This window comes from Sciurus vulgaris (genome assembly GCF_902686455.1).
Source record: "Sciurus vulgaris genome assembly, chromosome: 12".
Taxonomy (NCBI): domain Eukaryota; kingdom Metazoa; phylum Chordata; class Mammalia; order Rodentia; family Sciuridae; genus Sciurus; species Sciurus vulgaris.
The window spans coordinates 3,423,199-3,442,830 of record NC_136473.1 but is presented as its reverse complement, the minus strand read 5'-3'; the positions used below and the strand labels follow the sequence as shown (position 1 = coordinate 3,442,830).

General features: G+C 55.5%; 1 protein-coding gene across 1 annotated transcript in view; it reads left to right on the top strand.

Moving 5' to 3' along the window:
• Positions 1–327: 327 nt before the first annotated feature.
• Positions 328–19,632, top strand: part of GNG4 (G protein subunit gamma 4) — a 37,437-nt gene continuing 18,132 nt past the window's right edge. Inside the window, exon 1 of the mRNA XM_079106869.1 lies at positions 328–559. The gene's annotated coding sequence lies outside the window, so the exon portion shown is untranslated. The remainder of the gene's footprint in view (positions 560–19,632) is intronic.

The following is a 19,632-nucleotide window of genomic DNA, read 5'->3' as shown; positions in this document are numbered from 1 at the left end:
GCGACGCGGGCGTCCCCTGCCCGGGTGGCGCGGGCCCGGCCGTGCGCACTTGGCAGCTGTTCGGACCGTGCGCGCTGCCCACCTAGGGGTGCGGCTCCCTGCGCGCTCCAGGTGACGCGAGGGCCGGCCGCACCCGGACTCGCCCCGGCCCCGCGGCCCCCGCTGAGCGCGCTCCAGGCGGCGGGCTGCGGTCGGGGTCGCGGACCCGGGCGCGCGGAGCCCGGTGCGGGAGCCCCGGTGACGCACCAGTGACGTCGGCGGCGGCAGGCGGGATTTCCCGGCCCCTCCCGGGCGCTGGGCGAGACCCCGCCAGGAGTGGGCGCGGCCAGCGCGAGGCGCAGGAGGCGAGGCCGGGGTCGCCTGTCCCGCACCCGTGGCCTGGCGCGGACGCGCGCAGCGCACAGCGAGGAGCCTGCGCCCGCGACTCCGCGCCCCACCCCAGCCGCGGTCTCTCCCCGGGCCCGCGCCGCGATGCCCCTCGGCCTGGCCGCCCCCCGCGAGCGCCGCGCCGGAGCCCCCGCCCGCGCGTGAGCGGCGCCCTCGGCCTGCGCCCGCTGCGGTAAGTGGCGCCCGCGGCCGGCCGACCCCCGGCAGCCGGGGAGGGCGCGGCGCGGGCCGCGTCGGGGCAGCCTCAGCCCTCGGCCGGCGAGCTCGGGGTGAGCCGGGAACCGGAGGGAAACTCGGGCGGGAAAGTGTCCGAACTGGAGAAACGGCCCGGCGCCTGTGTCGCCCTGGGCTGCCAACGGCGGCACGCGACACAAAGACCTGTGGTTCTCGGCCGCTCGCCCGGGCCCAACGGGCGCGTCTGTGCCGCCGGGCTCCCCGCAGCGCGACCCTCCCGCCGAGCCCTGGGCAGGGACACACAGCGCGCCCCGAGCGCCCGGGCTTTCAGAGGTCGGCGCGGGCGGAGGCTCCCGGGACCCCGTCTCCATACGTGGGTCGTGGAGCGTTTGTTGTTCCCCCGACAGGGACGTCCTCGGGCAGAGGACCTTAGAAGGAGGAGGTGGAGTGGCCACCTGGTCATTCTGTTGGGGGCATTGGCGATGCCTGTGGAAGCCCTCTTGTTTCCCCCGCGCAGGTACCGGCCTCGGGAGCGGCCCGCCGGGGCTCGGACCCGCGAGCGTGTGTTCTTCCTCCTCTATGGCGTCTGTCCCCGAGGCTGGTGCTGAAATGCGCTGCGCTTCTAGCGCGCACACCCAGCAATGTTGGGGAAGCTTTGGTTTAATTTTTTAATAGCTTCGAAAATAAAGGGTAGGAAACCGAGATATGATCGGGAAAGAATCCTTAATTTAGATGCATCTGCTGCTTTTCGTGTATTTTAAGAGAAGGTGGTAGGAAACCCCAAAATGTTAAACTTTGATCGAGTGATAACATGCATCTTGGTCACCGGCTCTGATACCCTCTTGGCCAGCTCCCACAGCTGCAGGGTTCTCTTCGTTTTCCGTCGCTTCCCAAATCTGTAAAAGGTTGGCACAGAGCTGGCAGCTTCCACCAGAGCCAAACATGAAGGCTCCTGGGTGGCTCCTATTCCCGTTGTAACATGCCAGTCCTGTTTGCTCAAGAGCAAGGTGTGATGGTTCCCACAGTGGCACTGGAAGATTCAGCGGCAAATGCCTCACAGCCGCAGAGAGGGCACCTGGGCGCTGTGGCTGGTTTTTTCATTCCTGCTGCAAGAACACCTTTTCCTGACGTGTGCCTGCGGCAGGGAAAGGGAGACATGCCACCATCAGCTCTGACCCTGTTCCCTGCTAGAAGGTTGCGTTGCAAACAGCTGGGTGATAAAGACTTTTCAGTCCTAAGAATCAACAGAAGGCACCTGTAAGCTGTGGGCTCTTTTTGTGAGGTTGGCTTAGTCCTCAGTCATGGTAAGAGATGTCCATGGCACTGGACAGACAGGAGGGGTTGATGTGAACCAAGGTCTGTTTCAGTGCTATCCTGGTCAGTGAGTGCACTGGTGGTGGGGCTATTTGGCTCAAATACTGGCAGGGGGCTTCCTGTTTGCCCCTCCACCATCCTCTGCTCCAGTCCTTATTCTCCTTAAAATTGCCCGGAGGAAGGCTATGGAAGATGTCTGGCTGGGAAACAGCATAGCAGAACTGTCAACCAAGCAGTCCTGTGATTGGCCAGGCAGCTGCTTTTCACATGTCTATGCGATCCTGTGGAGGAACCAGAAAAGAGCTTTCCCATGGTCAACGTACAGGTTTCCTCAACTCAGGAGGACAGGACTCTTGGGACTGATGAGTGATTGTGTGCCACCCACTACCACCACCACACAACTGGCACCTGGGCAGGGGGGCCACAAAATAGCAGAGAGAATTCCAAAGTCTACACCAAAAATCTTGGTTTTATTTATTGCCACATTTCACATCACTGTTTCCTTAGTTTGAAGAGTGAAGAGTGCCTGATAACATGTATCAGAAGAGTGTCCTTTTCTTCATGGAAGTTTGTAACATTGTCTTTCAAATGTTACCTGCTTTCTGCTTTCAGAACACCTTTATGAGCTGATTTCCCTTTTTAATTTGGCATTCGAATTCAAGACAAACTCAGGCACAGTAACTTTTATTATACCTGCACAAAGGTTATTTGTTCAGTATTTTAACTTCATAAATACTATAAAAATGGCTAGAATGGGATATGTTAACTGAGTCAGGAACAAAATGAGTATCAGAAAAGGTGGAGGAGGAGGTGAAGCACAGGACATTGCCCCTTGAAGGCTTCAAGTAGCTAATTGGAACCATAAAGAATAAGCCGGGGACCTTAAATAGCTGACCAGAGTGCATGCACAAGTGACATTCCCTCTTAGGGGAGGTAATGGAGGCAGGGAATTACTGCAGAGAAAATGGCACCAAAGAGTCCCGTGCACTAAGGCAGGGAGAGCCTCCTGGGTCTCTAGCTGCCAGGAGCCTCAGCTGGGTCAGAGGCCGGCTGGAGTGCCATCGGGTCTCCTGCTGGTAGGGAGAGGTGTTGAAGCTAGGGCACTCAGCATGAATGGGCGCCGGTGCCCAGAAGTGAGGACACACAAGTGCCGGTGGAGAAGCTGTCCATCCCGCGCCTGCAGGCAGATCCACGGAGGCCCAAGCTAGGCGAGCAGGCAGGGTGGGAGCCAGGTTAGCTGGCAGCAGGAGGAGGAAGGGCCTGCCGTTGCCGTGGGCTGGGTGTAACTGACAGGTGGTCTCACTTGATTCTCACGTGGTACCTGCAAGGTTTCAGTTTTGCAAAACAGCAACAGTGACTTGAGGTGTCCTCTCTGCAAGAATGTTGGCAGGGTATCTGGTGGGCCACAGGGGTTTTGATCAACAAAGGAAAGCATGATGTAAAATGACGAGTGAAAGTGATTGAGACCGAGGGAGAGGGCGAGGTGACTGAGTGGGTAGACATCCACCAGGGAGGGGACCTGGGCTCCTCTCCACAGGTGAGGATTTGTCCCTCTGGATCCTTAAGTTTCTCAGGTCTTTTCTCTCTTGAGAGACTCAGTTGGCTATCTGTAGTGGGACAGGTATTTCTGGGGCTGTGCAAGGTCCCCTGGAGATGGAAGAAATGCTCTAAGTACCTCTGGACCCGAGGGCTGTTCCCTCTCCAGCACATTTGTGACGTGCTGATCGGTAGCTGTGGCCCATGAGCTGGCCCTGGCTTCAGGGCCGCCTGTCTTCGTGTCCTGTGGCTCCTCCTGCTGAAGGCACTCCTGTCTGATTCGAAGCTGTGGCCTTGTCTTCCACCCCTCCCTGTGGTCATCAGGGGAAATTATTATTCAAGCTCCTCTACAGCTACATCAAAAGGGGCTGTGGGGAAACACAGGTGTCAACCTGGTTTACTTCTGGTGTTGAATATGTGATATTGAGAGGTTTCTTCCCAAACCGTGCCCAGGTGTGCAGGTCCAAGTAGGAGAATCAGGCTTCTAAGATGGGAAGGGAATAGCATGGGGGGACTCAGAGTGGCCCAGCAGCTGAGGGAGTACCTCCAGCTGGCCCACAGCTGAGCAGGTCTTCCCAAGCTGTCCTGGTAGAAGGCCCAGCAGCGTGCCTGGGCTTTGAGGTCTGGAAGTTCAGGGAAGACAGCAGGAAGGCCCACAGGAGCCAAGATATGGAGGCTGTTGAATGACACGGGAAGAGTGTTCTATGAGACTGGGAATCCAGAGCAGTCTTCAGAAGTGGGACCAGCCTCGCCCTCCAGCTGTGTCTCTGTGTGCTCAGGGAGGCTGTGGGGGTAGTATCCCCAGGAGGCTCTGGCCTGGCTCTGTCAGCCCTCTATCTGATCAGAAGTGGAGGGCCAAGTGATCATCGGTGCCTGGGGACCCCAGGGTCTCCAGTGTGGGCTGAGGGATAACGTGATCTGGTTTCCTGAATGGAGCTGGGCAGGTGGAGAGGAGATAGATGTCTGGCCAAGCGAGGATGTGACTTCCGGGGGCTCGCAGGTCTGTTGCTGAGCAGAGATCTGGCTGCAGAGACTGGAGAATGGAGTCAGGGGGACCCAGGTGAAGCTGCGTGGTGCACAGGACTGCCCAGGGAGCCCCAAGCCCTGGCGAACCACGCAGGAGCCCCACATTCCAAAGGACAGATGTGAAGTCTGGAGAGACCAAAACCCTCCTGTGAAATGCATGCCATTTCTGAGACAGGTGCTCTCAGGGTGGCTGCCCTCGGCAGGGACCCCTGGGCGCTGTCTGCAGCTGCTCATCCCGTCAGCCTCCTGAGGCAGCCGCAACCTGCCGGCACCACTTTCCTGGATGACTCATCCTGCCTGTGGTCAAGCAGAGGCAGCTCGGCCTCTCCGTCCTGATTCCTTGGTCCTGTTGCTGCTGGATTTGGTCTGATGCCAGGGCCACCGGCCTCTCACTGTGTCCACACAGGAAGTTCATCGTTAGCCTGTGGAGCGTGTGCGTCTTTCCTGGAGGAAGGTTTTCAGTGTCTGGTTCACTCAAACCTCCTCATCACCTTTTTCCCACCCACACATTCTGGGGACCCCAAGGAGAATGGCTAAGCCCTGCTTCCAAGTAACCATGGCAACTCGCCTGGGCCACCTGCCGAGCGGCCCAGGACCCAGGCCTGAGCTTGGCCTCCCTGGGCCTCATCCTGCCTGGTTCTCGTGGAGGGGCCTCCGTGGGCAGCGATGATGGCTCTGGGCTGGCTGTACTCTCTAAGCCCAAGGGTGCAGCAGTGGACAAAGGCAGGCCAGGGGTGGGGGGAGCCCAGTCCCACCCTCGGGGTTTACCTTCAGTGAGGACTCACCAGGAAGGAGTCAGGAAAGCAGACATAACTTACCCAGCGAGCGTCTCGGGACCTGCTGTGTGTGTGAGGAAGGTGAGGTGCCAGGGACAGGCCTGGTGCAGGTGAATGGGGGCTGTGGCAGGACCTGTGATGAGCCTGGGGGACCTCCCTAGCGAGCCAGGGAAGTGCAATGTGATGCTCCCGCAGGCAGCCGTGTGTCCCCGGGCCCACCCTAATGAGGAGGCCGCCTTAGTCCAGGGGAGCACTGGGCAGTGTGACAGGCTGGAGAAAGAGACAGAGGTTCTTGGAGCAACACAGCAAAATGGGAGATAGATCTTTCTGGCTCTGCAGTGGCCCTCTTGGCAGCTGATAGTGCGCTGGAAGCCCCACCAGCCCACACTGTGGCTGAGGGGCCCAGTGACTCCTGACCAGCTAGACACCAAGTGGAGGCAAACGGGAGAGAGGCCAGGTCGGCAGGAGAGTTTGACCTGCTCTCGAGCCTCCAGAGGGTGTCCTGGATCCAAGCGGCTCAGACCTGAAGCCTGGAGGGCTGCGTGGCATAAGAGGCACCTCCACTCCATCCCGCCGGGCTCTGCTGGGGTGCAGGACGCAGCAGGGTGAGAGCCGTCCCACACGTTCTCCTGGCTGGTGCACCTGAGCTTGTGGAGGGTCCAGTCACTCGTTGGTGTTTGCCCACCAGGCTTTACCGCCTGCCTGTGAAATCCCACTGGTCCTCAGCCTGGTTCTAAGCTCTGGGCAGTGTTTTAAAACACAGCTTCCGGGCCTCCCCTCGGGCTTTCTGGCTCACGGGTCTGGGCTAGTGCCGAGGAACCCCTTTGAGTTTTACAGCCACCAGGGCTGGGAAGCCCTGAAGCAGAAGATTTCCGTGGACCCTGCTCCCTGGCCTCTGACTGCCACTGTCCCGCCAGCACGCAGCTGTGGGCAATGATGGCCAGCGAGCACAAGGCAGCTGCCGCCCTGCAGGAGCCAGGTCGCCATCAAAGCACGGCTCTGCCTTCCCCTGCTTGGCGGAGAGAGCCTCCTCTTCAGGCCCCTGGCTGTCCTGTCCTCTTGAGCCCTCTCCCGTCAGGTACCCAGGGACAGGACCCCCACCGTCCTCTGCTGTCCTTCTGGTGCCTGGGTCCTCCCTTCCCTGGAACCTTTGTTCTCTGAAAAGCTGTCCTGGAATAAACCGAAGGCTTCTGTGTCCACGACCTGTTCCCAAGGAGCCCCTGGCCTGTGGTAGAAGAACAAGACACTGTCTGTTCCTCCCTGTCCTCCTTGTTCCCCTTGAGACGACTGTGTGTCTGGCTGGCCACGGGGCCAGGGACCAGGAACAAGGGGAGAAGGCCCTCAGAGGGTGCTCCCTGTCCGTAGCCAGCCAGCTGATCAGTGAAGCCAGAGCCCTCAGAGTCCCCAGGGTGGAGGAGAGAGGAGCGTCGGGCCTGTCACCAGGGTGCCTCCTGGCAGTGTGGTGGCACCGGATGCCCAGCCACTAACTGGCTGGTTAAGGGAGGGTAAGTCACCCCCATCCTCCTGCCTTCAGCTTCCTCTGCGTTTGCGAGACCTCTGAACACAGGTGGCTCCAGGAACCCCATGAGGGGACCCCAGACTGCTGGTCAGCAGGTGCACATAGCCTGGGGTTGATTAGGAAACGGATTTCAGCCTGTTACTGAACCAGCCACAGCTTTTATCACGTTCGCCGGTGTTAAAGGGAGGCTCCGTTTTAAAAAATCAGTTTTAGGAGGGACCTAACTTCTGTTCGGAACCTCGTGTCCCGAGACCCCTGGAAGCAGGTCCGCAGGGCCTTCCACCTCTGGTTCTGTCTTGCCAAGTTCTCGCCCCTGTCCTGCCACGTCAGAGCCAGGGGCCTCCCAGCTCTCCTTCCCTGAGGCCGGGAGCGCCTCCGAGGAGGCTCTTCTCAGTGGGGGCAGGTGGTGCTGAGGCCGCCGACCCTCCCCGGGGGAGTGGGGATGCTGGGTGACACAGAGATCAGCCTCACGGCGCTGCCCTCCCAAGCCCTTCCCTGGCCCTGGCCTCAGTCTGTCTGCCTCTCAGGTTTGAGGCTGGGCTTTCTCTCGTGCCCTTGTTGTGTGGCGGGACCCTGTGGGCCCTCTGCTGACTTTGTGTGGCCTTGTCCTGTTGAACTTCCATCCCAGGTGCCCCTTCGCTGGCACAGTTGACCGTGGTCTCAGAGGAGGAGTAGCCCCTGGCAGGCTACCTGGCTCCTGTGCCCACTGCTGTCAGGAGGTGTCTCACGCAGGCACTGTGCACGAGAACAGAGGTGGGATCCAGCCGTCTGTGGCTTTGGCTGCTGGGAGGAGGTAGGATCATCCCGGCCTCCAGCCCTGCCTGCCGTTTGCCACTGCCACCACCACTAGGGACAAGACAGTGTCAACAGCGGCGTTGCAGGATCTGCAGCACGCTCTCAACACAGGGAAGAAAATCATCGTGAGGCTCATCTTTCCTGGAAAACATCCAGATTATTTTCAGGCTTATTTAATGTGTTCCTTTTTTCCCCACTGTTGGTAAAATAGTCCCTTCCCTGCGTGACATACTTGAGCAACGCAGATGAGTCTACCTGCGAGGCATGAGTAACCACCTCCGCGAGCTCTCTGTGACCGGAGCATCACGTGACCCCGGTGTCAGCGGGTGACACCCTCCACGTCGGTGCACCCCGACTCTTTGAAAGCAGTTGTCTTTGAATAGTCAGTTGGTCTTGCCAATTCTTTGAATCCAGAGGGCAAGTGACATTACTGGCTTCCTTTCAGGATCAAGCCATTAAGTTGTTACCTAATCTCAAAAAAGGCAGGTGACAACATCTAGTAGCCCCCGAACTTGCCAGCTTGTGTCCCCATGGCTAAGAAGGGACCACAGGATGTGAGCAGAGAGCAAGTCCTGGATGGGGCGATGGCAGCTCAGCCTGCTGAGGGTGTGAGGAGAAGCCAGCCAGGCACGCTGTGGTTGGGGGGAGGGGAATTCCCTAGTTAAGTTTGGCTCATGGCTTCTGACTGGTTAAGCTTAAGTTTCCTCCTGCTGTTGACAGGGACCTGGGTTTGCTTAGGCACCGGAGGTCAGGAGCTGGCTTTGGCCTGCCGGGTCATCTCTAACACTGTGACATCTGTTGTGCCCCTCTTCCCTAGCACATGTCCTTTGAGGTGTTTGTGGGTCATTCTGAGCTGAGCACACCCTCACCCTCTGGTGATGACTGTGGTGGGCTGGGCCATCACACAGCCCTGTTAGGACAGAAGACCCCACTCCACCAGCCTCCAGCTCCCGTCCCAGGCTGTGCTGACACTCTGCAACAGGTGCTGTCATTACTAACACCTGGCGTTAGCTGCTGGGTCCGGGAGCCGGCATCTGAGTGCTGAACTAGCAGCCAGGCTGTTGGTCTGGGTCATTCAGGTAGCAGAGCCTGGGCTGCTGTTCCCAACAGCGAAGGTTTCGAGCTCGTGCATCCTGGACGTGCGTCTGATGGCAGGTGGCACGGATGATTTGAGGACCTTCCTGAACAGTCTCACGAGGGAATTCTTAAGAGTCTTGAATAAAGGTCACCAGCCTCCTTCATGAGTGTGCCTCTGGTTTTGGGGAGGCCAAAATGCACGGTGGAGCACCATTGGCAGTGGCAGATAATCTCAGGAGAGCACCTCGGGGCACGCAGGTGTGAAGGCAAGTGTTTCCAAATTCTCAAATGTCTGTGCATTAGAGACATATGCAAATGTTTGAAAGGAAAAACGACATATGGGACTCGTCATCCACATTCAGGATAGTGATAGTGGGCCAGGCGCACAGTTAGCAGGGTGCCCAGGGAACCCCAGTGTTTCATTCTGTTTCATAGCTGGGAGGTGGATAAATCAGTGTGTCGGTTTTTCTCTAAAGTGTACTGTGTCCCCGACATTCCATAAGAAGAGGAAGGTTGGAAATTACTTAATTTGCTTGCTCAGAAGAGTATGGGGAAAATAACAGTCAAGATGCTGGATCACAGGGAAGTTTGTGAAAGCAGAGGGCACAGCTGGGCTGCTGTTCTGTGCAGAGGAGACCGTGATTCCCAGGAGTCGTCTCTGACTCATAGCTGCCCAGACAGCAGATCACAGCTCTGCCAGGAGCCCTCAGAAAGCGCCCAGGGACCAGTGGCCAGGCAGGTCCACCCAGGGAAGAGGACATGTGGAAGGGCCAGGTCCTACTGCAGCTATCAACTGCCGGATCCTAGTTAAGAAGGCTTTGTGTCTGATCCCAGCCGCAGCCTGCAGCGGAGGGGCTCCTCCCAAGGTCGCAGGGAAGTTCACAGGCCCGGCGTGGGCTGGAAGAGCCCTGAGTGAAGGCAGGCTCAGGATTCTGGACACGGGGACCCGAGACGGGGCAAGGTCTCCATCACCTCTGAACCCAGCCCCCGGGGCCAGCAAACGCCACCACCTCAGACATCATCTCACTGCCCCATGTGCACAGGCCTTGCGAGGAGCACACTGGGGAGAGGGTCACACTGGTGGTCATGTGGCCACGCTCTGTGGGGAGGCTCCACTAAGCCGCTGGCCTGGCCAGTCTTGGGATTTATTCCAGCTTATGATTCCATTGGTGTTTTAATAGTTAGCTTATTTAACATTCCTACACACAAGAGTCAGTTCAATATCCCGTGTTTACCCCCTTGGATTCCAAGGACTTTGCAGATGGGGTTGCTACTACCTACTACTTCTACTCTAGTTAGAAAACAACCTAAAATTCTTTCACCAAGTGTTGCTTTTTGAAGGAGTCATAATATTAGGCTACTATTTCTTCATTTCTTCATAGAATAAAGTCAGAATATAAACAAAAATGATTAACTGAAATAACTTAAAACTCAGAGGTAACTTTAACTTTGTATTTTCCCATAGAGTTTGAATAGTTTTATAATGAGCACTTATTTAGGGAAAAAAAGCTGAGTCCATTTGGAAATAAGCATCCCCTGCCCCACTTTGTGTTAGTCTATTTGTGCTCCTATAACAAAGTACCTGAGCCTTGGGTAATTTATAAACAATGGAAAGTTATTTCTCATGGTTCTGGAGGCTGGGAAGTCCAGGGACAAGTCTCCGGCAAATTCAGTGTCTGGTGAAGACCTGTTCCCCTTAGATGGTGCCATCTAGACGTCCTCACCTGGCAGGAGTGATAGCTGCGTCCTCGCGCGACTGCAGGGGAAAGGCCCAGTTACTCCTCACAGCCCTTTGTCGGTCACTGATCCCCTGGGGGAGGTGACGTCCTCAGGACTCACTCAGTTTCCCAGGCCCCACTCCTCACACCACCACTTTGCAACATGAATTTTGGGGGAGACACACATTTAAACCTTAGCACCTCCAGAAGAACCACTGGGACCCGGAACACTCACGGCTAGCACTGTGTGAACCTCTGGGTCAAGGCCACCGTCATGTCTGCCCCACGTATGGCTTTGCAGAGCAGGGAGTCCAGGCTGGATTCTTCCGTTCCCTTCAATTAATCAAACACGGGTTGAATGGAAAGGCTTCACTAGGTGCTCTGGGGACACAAAGGTGAACCTGACAAGCCCCCCATTCTAAAAAGAGCCATCTAGAAAGGAGGAAGAGATGCAGCTGTTTGCCTAGCAGGTCAAATGTGGTGGGGACACTAAGAAGCCCAGACGTGTCCTAGAAACCAAGGGGAGTGGGCGGGTCCAGGGCCCACGTCCAGGTGCAGGGCTCAAGAAAGCTTTGGGGGTGGCAGACCCGGAACCCCATGAAGGTGAACGGGGAGGCTCTTACCCTGAGTGAAGAAGGGGAGCAGAAGCTGAAGGTGAGGTGCTGTCCCTGGGGGCAGACCCTGGGGGCAGGCGCAGGCAGCGACTCCCGCTGGGCTGGACTGTCTTCTTTAATAGCGTGTGGGAAAGTTCATTACCAGTTTTTAAAAGCCTCTGCAATTGGCATTTGGCGTTGCAGAAGAATTATCCCAGCCATCACATTTTAACCACTTGTAAGTTTTTTTTGAAAAAACGATGGCCCTCGTGACTCTCTACTGCCCCTCAGGCCTCTGCTTTTGCCTCAGGGAAACCTGTCAGCCTCCCCTGCTTACTAACTGAATCCCTGCGTGCAGGGTCAGCCGGTGTCTGACTTCACTTCCAACGAGAGCGGCACTGATTTTGTCCAGAGAGGAGTCCTGCGTCCGTCCCAGGGCCCTGCAGGGCTCAGGCGGGTCCTTACAGAGGGTGCTGCTGTGGTCAAGGACTGCGGACACGTGTCCAAGGAAATGAGCCAAGAAAGAGGCGGCTGGTAATGACCACTAGTGAGGTACAGGGCTGGGTGGTCGCAGAGGTCGGGCGTCCTTGACCTGGGAGTTGTGCAGAGCCCCAGAACCAAAGGCAGCCCAGGGCTCTGATGCCAAAGCCGAGGGGTTGGCCAGCAGCCAGGGGAGGCCCAGAGGCGAAGCTGCACCAGCTGTGGGGAGGCTGTCCTCGAAAAGGACCGCGGTCCCGCATCTGCCAGTCAAGCCAACAGACTGAGCGCACACTCAGGTGCAGGGAGAAGATGACACTGGATTTTCCTACCTCTAACGAGGCATGCGTCTGCCTGACTGGCAGCTGGGGGTTGCCTCTGGTCCCTAGAACGTAAACAGGACCAGGGGTTGAAGGTGGCCCTGTCATCCTTGAGGCATCTGTCCGCTGGGTGACCCATGAGACACCATTGGCTGATATGGGCTTTGGAGCTGGTGGCTGCTGGTGGTCGTGGGCCCCGCATGGGGACACAGAACCCTCCCCAAGACTGCCCGTTGTCTGCTGCCTGGGGCACCAGGTGGCCATTGTCCTGGGATCTCATCAGAGCCCCACCCGTTCCTGACAGGGCTTTGTCATCCCCAGCCACCCTGGTCGGGGGCGTCTCACTGCTCTTTCCAAGGCACGTTTCCCTCTGGACCCCGAGTTCTTCCCTGTCTTAGGCTTTTGGAAACAACTTCCAGAAGACTCTTGGGTGGTGTCTGTTTCTGACCCACCACGCCCAGCCCCTCCTCGGATGGGGAGGTTAGGGTTGGACTCAAAATACCAATAAGACTCATGTGTCTGCAAATAAGGAATTGGTTGTGGTTGTTTATAAGACATCACTGGCTCAAGGCGTTAGCGTCATGCCGTCCTGGGAGGGGGAGGTCATGAGGTCCAGATCACGGGTGAAGTATGTGTGCACTTCCATTGCTGGGTGCCTCCTGCCCCTGTGGTGTAGGGACCGCCACTTCCTGAGGCCACTGTGCCGGGTGGTTTCCCAGATCCTTTACTCCCGTCTCATCTAGTCTTCAAAGCCACGCTGTGTCGGGGGTGCAGCTATACCTGTCCAACAGGTGTAAAACCTCAGCTTTTGGGAAGATGGAGTGACTTCTCCAGAGTCACACTGCACGGTGCCAGAGCTTTCCTTGGGGTCAGCCAGTGTCCATGGTGCCTCATCTTGTTGACAGTCTCAGCTCTGGGTTCTAAATGGCCTCTCTTTATGAAAATACTGTCTGCAGCAACAGCCAGGGGAAGTCCTGTCCAGGTGGTACATTTGCTCATAGACCTTGCGCTCTGGCCAGGCAGGGGGGATCGTGGGCAACAGACTGCTCAAGGGAGCAGGGAGGAGGTGGGCACATGGGAAGGATGAGAATTAGGTGAGAATTGCAAGAGGCTGCCAATCACGCAGCATCAGGCCTGCACAGCTCTGGGACGGGTTGCCTCTGAGTTCTGAGCTCAGTGGGCCTCACAGCCTCCACTCCGTCCAGACTCCACCATGAGCTCTGAAAAGGCTGGGAAGATCGAAGAGTGAGAAGACAAGTCACAGACAGGGAAAATATCTGTAGGACATGTATGACATGTAAGACCCTGAATAGGCAAGGAACTCTTAAAACTCAGCAGTAAGAAAACAAACAGCCCTGTTATAAAACAAGCAGACGTTCTGAACCAGCAGCTGACTAAAGAAGAGCAGCAGATGGCACATCAGCGTGCAAGGATGCGCCACATCATGTGTCGTTAGGGAAATGCAGATGAGAACGGTAATGAGGTAGCACTATGGACCTACTATAGTGGCCCAAATCCAGAACGCAGGGAACACCAGACGTCCGCCAGGACAGGAAAAGCAGGAGCTCTTGTTATCACTGGCGGGAATGCAAAACGGAGCCACCACTTTGGAAGACGGCTTGGCAGGGTCTCACAGAACTACACACCCTTTACCATGTGACCCAGCAAGTGCATGCCTTGGTATTTCCCCAACTGAGTTGAGAACTTACTTCCACAAAAATCCTGCACATGGACGTGCGTGGCAGCCTTATTCGTAATTGCCGAAATGTGGAAGCAACTGAGATGTCCTTCAGTAAGCAGGTAGAACAATAAAATGTGCATCCAGACAATGGAACATTAGTGAGCACTAAAAACAAGGGTGCTACCGGGTGCAGTGGCAGATGCCTGGAATCCCAGCAACTCAGGAGGCTGAGGTAGGAGGATTGCAAGTTTGAGGCCAGCCTCAGCAATTTAGCAAAACCCTGTCTTAAAAAGTAAAAAGGACCAGGGACATAGTAAAGTGCCAGTGGGTTTAGTTCCCCACACCAAATAAACAAAACAGAAAACAAGATAATCCAGGGCACTATCAAGCCATGAAGACACATAGGAACCTCAGCTGCATGTGACCAAGTGAAAGAAACCAGTCTGAAAAGGCTGCAGCCCAGCACGTGACATTCTGGAAAGGGCCAAACTGTGGACACGGTAAAATGATAAGTAAGTGCCAGGGACTGAGGGGGAGAATGGAGGGATGGGTGGAGTGCTGGAACTCGTGGGGCAGGGGCGGCACTGTGCAGCACTGTAAGGGCCCCCACCTGCTTACACACCGAGCAGACGCAGAGGATGGGCAGCACCAGGTTAGTCCCAGCGTCAGCCGTGGACTCTGGGACTGAGGCTGTGTAGACGCTGGCCCACTGTCCCACATACACCACCCTCGTGCCGGAGGCCGGGTGGGGAGGCTGTGTGTCTGTCGGGGCAGGTAGTGTGTGGGACTCACTGTGCTCTCTGCTCATTTTTTCTGTGACTCTAAACTGCCCTTAAAACATAAAGTCTTAGAAGGGTCCGGAAGGTAGGTAGCAAGCGAAGGTTGGGGAGACGGAGGAGAAAGCAGTGCCCCGGGGCACTGAGAGAGCCGGGAAGGGCTTGTTGGTGGCTCTGTGAAGGCCACAGGGTCTGCCTGCGACAGCAGCATGAACTACACACGTCAACTGTGAACTTCACCAGTAAAAGTTCTGCTTTAAACATTCACAGGGTTTGTTTTGGGGGGCGGGGTAACTGGGGATTGAGCCCCAAGGTGCTCCACCCCTGCCAGATCTCCATCGCCAGCCTTTTTTTTCTTTTGGTACCAGGGATTGAACCCAGGGTGCTTGACCACTGAGCCACATCCCCAGCCCTGTGTATGTTTTGTTTCGAGACAGGGTCTCACTGAGTTGCTTAGGGCCTTGCTGCGTTGCCGAGGCTGGCTTTGAACTTGTGATCCTCGAAGTTTGATCCCTCTTCAAGGCCCCGGAGTGCCTTTGCCACCTGAGGGCCTCGCGTGCTCTGGCCACCCCTCCCTTCAGCCTGGCAGCGCCTGCCTCAGCCAGCCCCTCTCAGGCTGGGGACGGCCTCCATGGCCTCCTTTGGGTTGCGCTGCTGCCCAGGCTGGAGTCTCTGCAGGGGCCGAGGCTCACAGGCTGTCCCTCTGGTCCTTCAGGAGCTGTTTGAAAACAACACTCTTGACCAAGACACATACCCAGGTGGCAAAGGAACCTAGACAGGAAGCAGTGGCGGAGCCAGAGAGGATGGAGGACCCTCCTTGGTCCGTCCCAGCGCGGCCCTGAGAAGCCTGAAGTGAGCGTGCGCAGCGGGAAGTCACACGCACGCCACCGCACACCAGGCACAGCCCTCGCGCTTTGGAACAGAGTCATGGGGGTTTTTGAGAAAGATTGATTCTCTAGAAATGTGAAAATTGATGGTTTGCCCTAAAAACGTTTATGGAAAATTCATTCTTGCTGGATAATGCTCAGAGCTGGAATATGACAGCATTTGTCCTTTCTTCAATCACAATTACATGAAAGACTCAAAACTATCATTTTTCTCTGTCAGTCACTTCCCCATCTGTAAAAATAGCTTTTCTGTTGAGACAATGGCACGTGGGATGGAATTTGACATAATCTGGCGTTGCAGACTGCCTTTCAGGGACGGCAGAAGCGACGGCCTTCGGATGTGCTTGTTCCGGCTGTCCTCTGGCGGAGGCCCAGGGGACCCTCCAGCTTCTTCCTTCGGCCTTTAAAAACTGTGGCGTCCTTGCAGTTTGGACATTTCCATTTTCAGATGTCCGTTCTGCCTCTTTAGTGTAGATTCAGGTATTTAAGAGATAATCATTCCATTCCTCCATCAGCCCTTTGCAAGCCAGGAATGCAGTGACGATCCGGGAAGGTGGGGGCCTTCTCCCTGCCCAGCTGCTGCTGGGTAGAGAGACAGACTGATGGACAGCGCAGTGAGGGCGTCTTGTGGCTGATGGGCTGAGCTCACAGGGTGTGAGCGGCCAGGGAGGACCTGGAGGCCAGTTCAGCCCACCACGTTGTGAGAACTGAATTGGCACCAGGCAGGAAAGGAAGGACATTCTTGGCAGAGGGGACGGTGCACAGAAAGACCCAGATGGAGCTGTCCCCCTGCAGCCTGCCCCTCCTGCTGCTTGCGGCCATCACTGGAAAAACATGAAACAACCCGAGGACTCCAAAAAGTACACAGAAGCACGTGGATTGTAGAAGAGAAGCAGCCTGGAGGAGTGGCCCAAGTGGAGGAGAGCTTCTTTCTGTCCTCTCCCTGCTGGTGCCTGAGGGTGGGCCCGAGCAGAACCGCAGGGTAGACGGCCGTGCAGCCTGGAAACCCCGTTGCTGCTCAGAGGACCTGGGAAGGGAGCCACGCTGGTCTTTCTCCCCTTCTCTCCTCTCTCTCGTAGCTTTGCCCCAGGGCAGGCTCCAGTCACAGAACTGCACAGTGGTGGCAGCGCTACTGGCTACGTCTCCAAGATAAACCCGTCTTTCCCGCGAAGGACACCGGGAAAGGGGCTCCTGCAAACTGGAGAGTGCAGAAAAATCCCTGAGGAGAGAGAGTGGGAGAAGTGGGTCATCTGATTTTTTTATATGAGCCCACAAAAGCCCCAGCCTCACCCAGGAGATGCACCTGTACTGGCCGGATCTAAAGCAGCTCAGCGCGACTTCAGGAGCGGATCCAAGATTCTCATCTGCACGTAAAGCTTTGAGTAGCGTGTGCATGGAATTATACAGGCTTCAAAAACTTAAGCGAGGTCAGAATGTAATCTCAGCAAATATAAAAACAAGCTCCTAAACACCCATGTGTCAAAGGGGAAGTCACAAAGGAAATTAGCAATATTTTGAATTGATATCAAAATGTGTGAATTTCAGTGCTTACAGAGACATTTTTACCATTAAATGCTATTTTAGAAAAGAAGAAAGGTCTCAAGTCAATGACTTCATCTTCTACCTTAAAAAGCCAAAAGTGAGACAGAGAGAAAATTAAACTCACAGCAAGCAGAGAGAGGAGCTAATAAAGATAAGAACAGAAGTCAGTGAAATTAAGGACAGAAAAAATAATACCAAAAAAAAAAATCAGTGAAACCTACAACAATTTCTTTGACCTATAGCCAGATTGACTAAGAAAGAGAGAAGACAAGATTATCAGTGTCAGGAATGAAAGAGGAACCATCACTACAGACCCTACATGCATAAAAAAGGAGACTATTTTCAAGAACTTCATGCTCATAAATTCGCTAGCTTGAATGAAATGGGCAAACTCCACGTAAGACACAGCAATCAAAGCTCATGCAGGGGCTGGGGTTGTGGCTCAGTGGCACAGCGCCTGCCTGCCATGCGTGAGGCACTGGGTTTGATCCTCAGCACTATGTGATAATGAACAAATAAGGGTATTATGTCCACCTACAACTAAAAAAATTTTTGTAAAAAAAGCTTACACAAGAAGAATTAGAAAAATTGAATAGTCCTAATTCTACTAACAAAAGTGAACTTGTAGAGGTTGGGGAGATAGCTCAGTTGGTAGAGTGCTTGCCTTGCAAGCACAAGGCCCTGGGTTCAATCCCCAGCACACACACACACACACACACATAAATAGTGTATTTGTAGGTAAAAAACATTTTACAAAGAAAACTCTAGTCCTAGGTGACTTCACTAGGGAATTTTACCAAACATTTAAGGAAGAAATTAGACTAATTCTAATGTCATCCAAATTTTTCAAATAATTGGAAGATGAAGGGACACATTCCAAATGATTTTCCGAGGTCAGGATTATCCTAATACCAAACCACAACAAAAACATTGTAAGAAAACTGCAGACTAATATTCCTCATGAACATACACACATACAAGTCCTCAACAAAATATTAACACTGATGCAGGACAACATCTTACAGTGGTCGGCTGATGTTAGTCCACCTGCTACCTTAGTTGCTCCTTGTCATTCATGAATTTTAGCTGGTTCAACCCAAGATTGGGGCCCGGACACTTGGGAGAATCCTGTCCCACCCCAGGAACCATGTGAGATGTTATATTGCTAGGCCACATTTCTTTTGGTGAAGTGTGTCCCATTGGTAAGTTACGTGTGAACTGGGAGTAGCTATGTAGAAGCTCTAAATACCGTAGAAACCACTCTGGATTCCCCAAGTTTGGGCAGTTGCCATCATCTGAGTGTTAAAGCCGACCCTCAGTGCCTGGCATTCAAAGCCTGCAGCATTAGAGGCGAAGGTCACAGGAATTCATCCCTGGCAAGTGGGTTGCGCCTTGTTCAAGAGGCCTGGGGAAGCTGCCTTTTGCACCATATGAGGGCAGAGCAAGGAGCTGGCAGCCTGGGTGCCCAGACAGGGTCCCGTGCTGGAACCCCATCATGCTGGCATTCCAGTCTTAGATTTCCCAGCCTCCACAACTGTGAGAAAGACATTTCTGTTGTTTAAAAGCTACCCTATCTGTGGCTTCTTGTTGCAGCAGCCTCAACGGACTAAGGCAGACTTCTTGTGGTGGCCCTGTGGCCTGTCACTGAGCTGCTGCTCCTGTGGAAAGCACCTCCTACTAGATCTTATCCCCTCTCAGCACACCCATCGTGTGGGGCTGGGGAAACTCCTGGCTGGAGCACAAAGGCAGTGAGAATTTCCCACTGGAGGAACACCTGGTGCTCCCAGGGCCTCCATGCTGGGCCTCTATGCTGGGCCTCCATTTCTAAGACGAACCCCACCTGGTGATGACCTATCACACCTCTTATGCGGAACTGGGCACAGCGTGCTAGTATTTTGTCGGGGGACTTCTGTGTGCGTATGTTCATCAGCAATATAGCTTGGCATGATCCTGCCGTTGCCTTGTGAGCGCCTGCCAGCCTTTGATGTGGAAGGACTGGGCTAAAGGGGTTGCTTTCGTCTTATACCCAGCGAGGGACCCCCACGCACGTCTGTGGGAGACTCACGTTTTTAACGCCTTTCCACATGGACATGTCAACCCTGTTGACCTTTCAGACTGAGACCGAGTGGTTAGAAGCTTGCCCAAGGTTGCCTGGAAAGCTCCTGGTAGATCAGGCCTCTTTTCCTCCTCCCAAAAGTGCTAAGAAAAAGCCACATCCTTCGGGTCTCCGTGAACCTGAAGTTACAAACATCCAGCCAACCAACCCGCACTGACCCCCGGGGGCTGGCACACTCGTCCCCCTGTGGCACCTGACTCGGGCAGAGACTCCTCGGCCAGAATGACACAAAGAGAAAAATCAGAGTTTGGTAGAAATGTAAAACAGGGGCGCTGCCCCAACACTGGAAATGGCCGTGGTAAGAAAGCAAGGAAGTGGTCAAAACAGAGAAGGAAAAACAGAGCCGTGTGAAGTAGCGCCCACTAGCCGAACCTGGGACCATTTCAGCATCAAAATGACAGTAAGAGTCAAGAATCGGGACCTGCCCCAGAGGCCCCCCCCCCCCCATGGCAGCCGATGAGTTGACGCGGGGAGGGCTTCAGAGAAACAGTTCAACGTTCCAAGGCTCTTCCCTCAAATTCTATGTGACTGCAAGAGGAAGCAGCACCTCTGCAGGATCCCTGGGCAGACGCCCCTGGATGGACTGTGGGCGCTGGGCAGGTGGGCGGCCGCGCCCCGCGGGCTCAGGGAGAAGCAGAGCCCCCGCCACGCCCCTGCCGGAGAGCAGCTGGCCCAGGAGGAAGCAAGGCCAGCGGAAGGACCTCCACAAAGGCGCAGCCTGGCCCTGGGGAGTGACAGTGCCCGGGAGCTGTGGGAGCCCAGGAAGGGCTGGCGAGGCGAGGGTGGGAAAGGGTCCCTGAAGGTCGCGGGCCGGAAGGCTGCCGCCGCCGCAGCGTGGGGGTGGGTCACGGGCCCTGGACTATCTCCTCGGCACGCGGCTGGCCACGTGGGAGCTCCGCGGTCCTGGGCGAAGCTCGC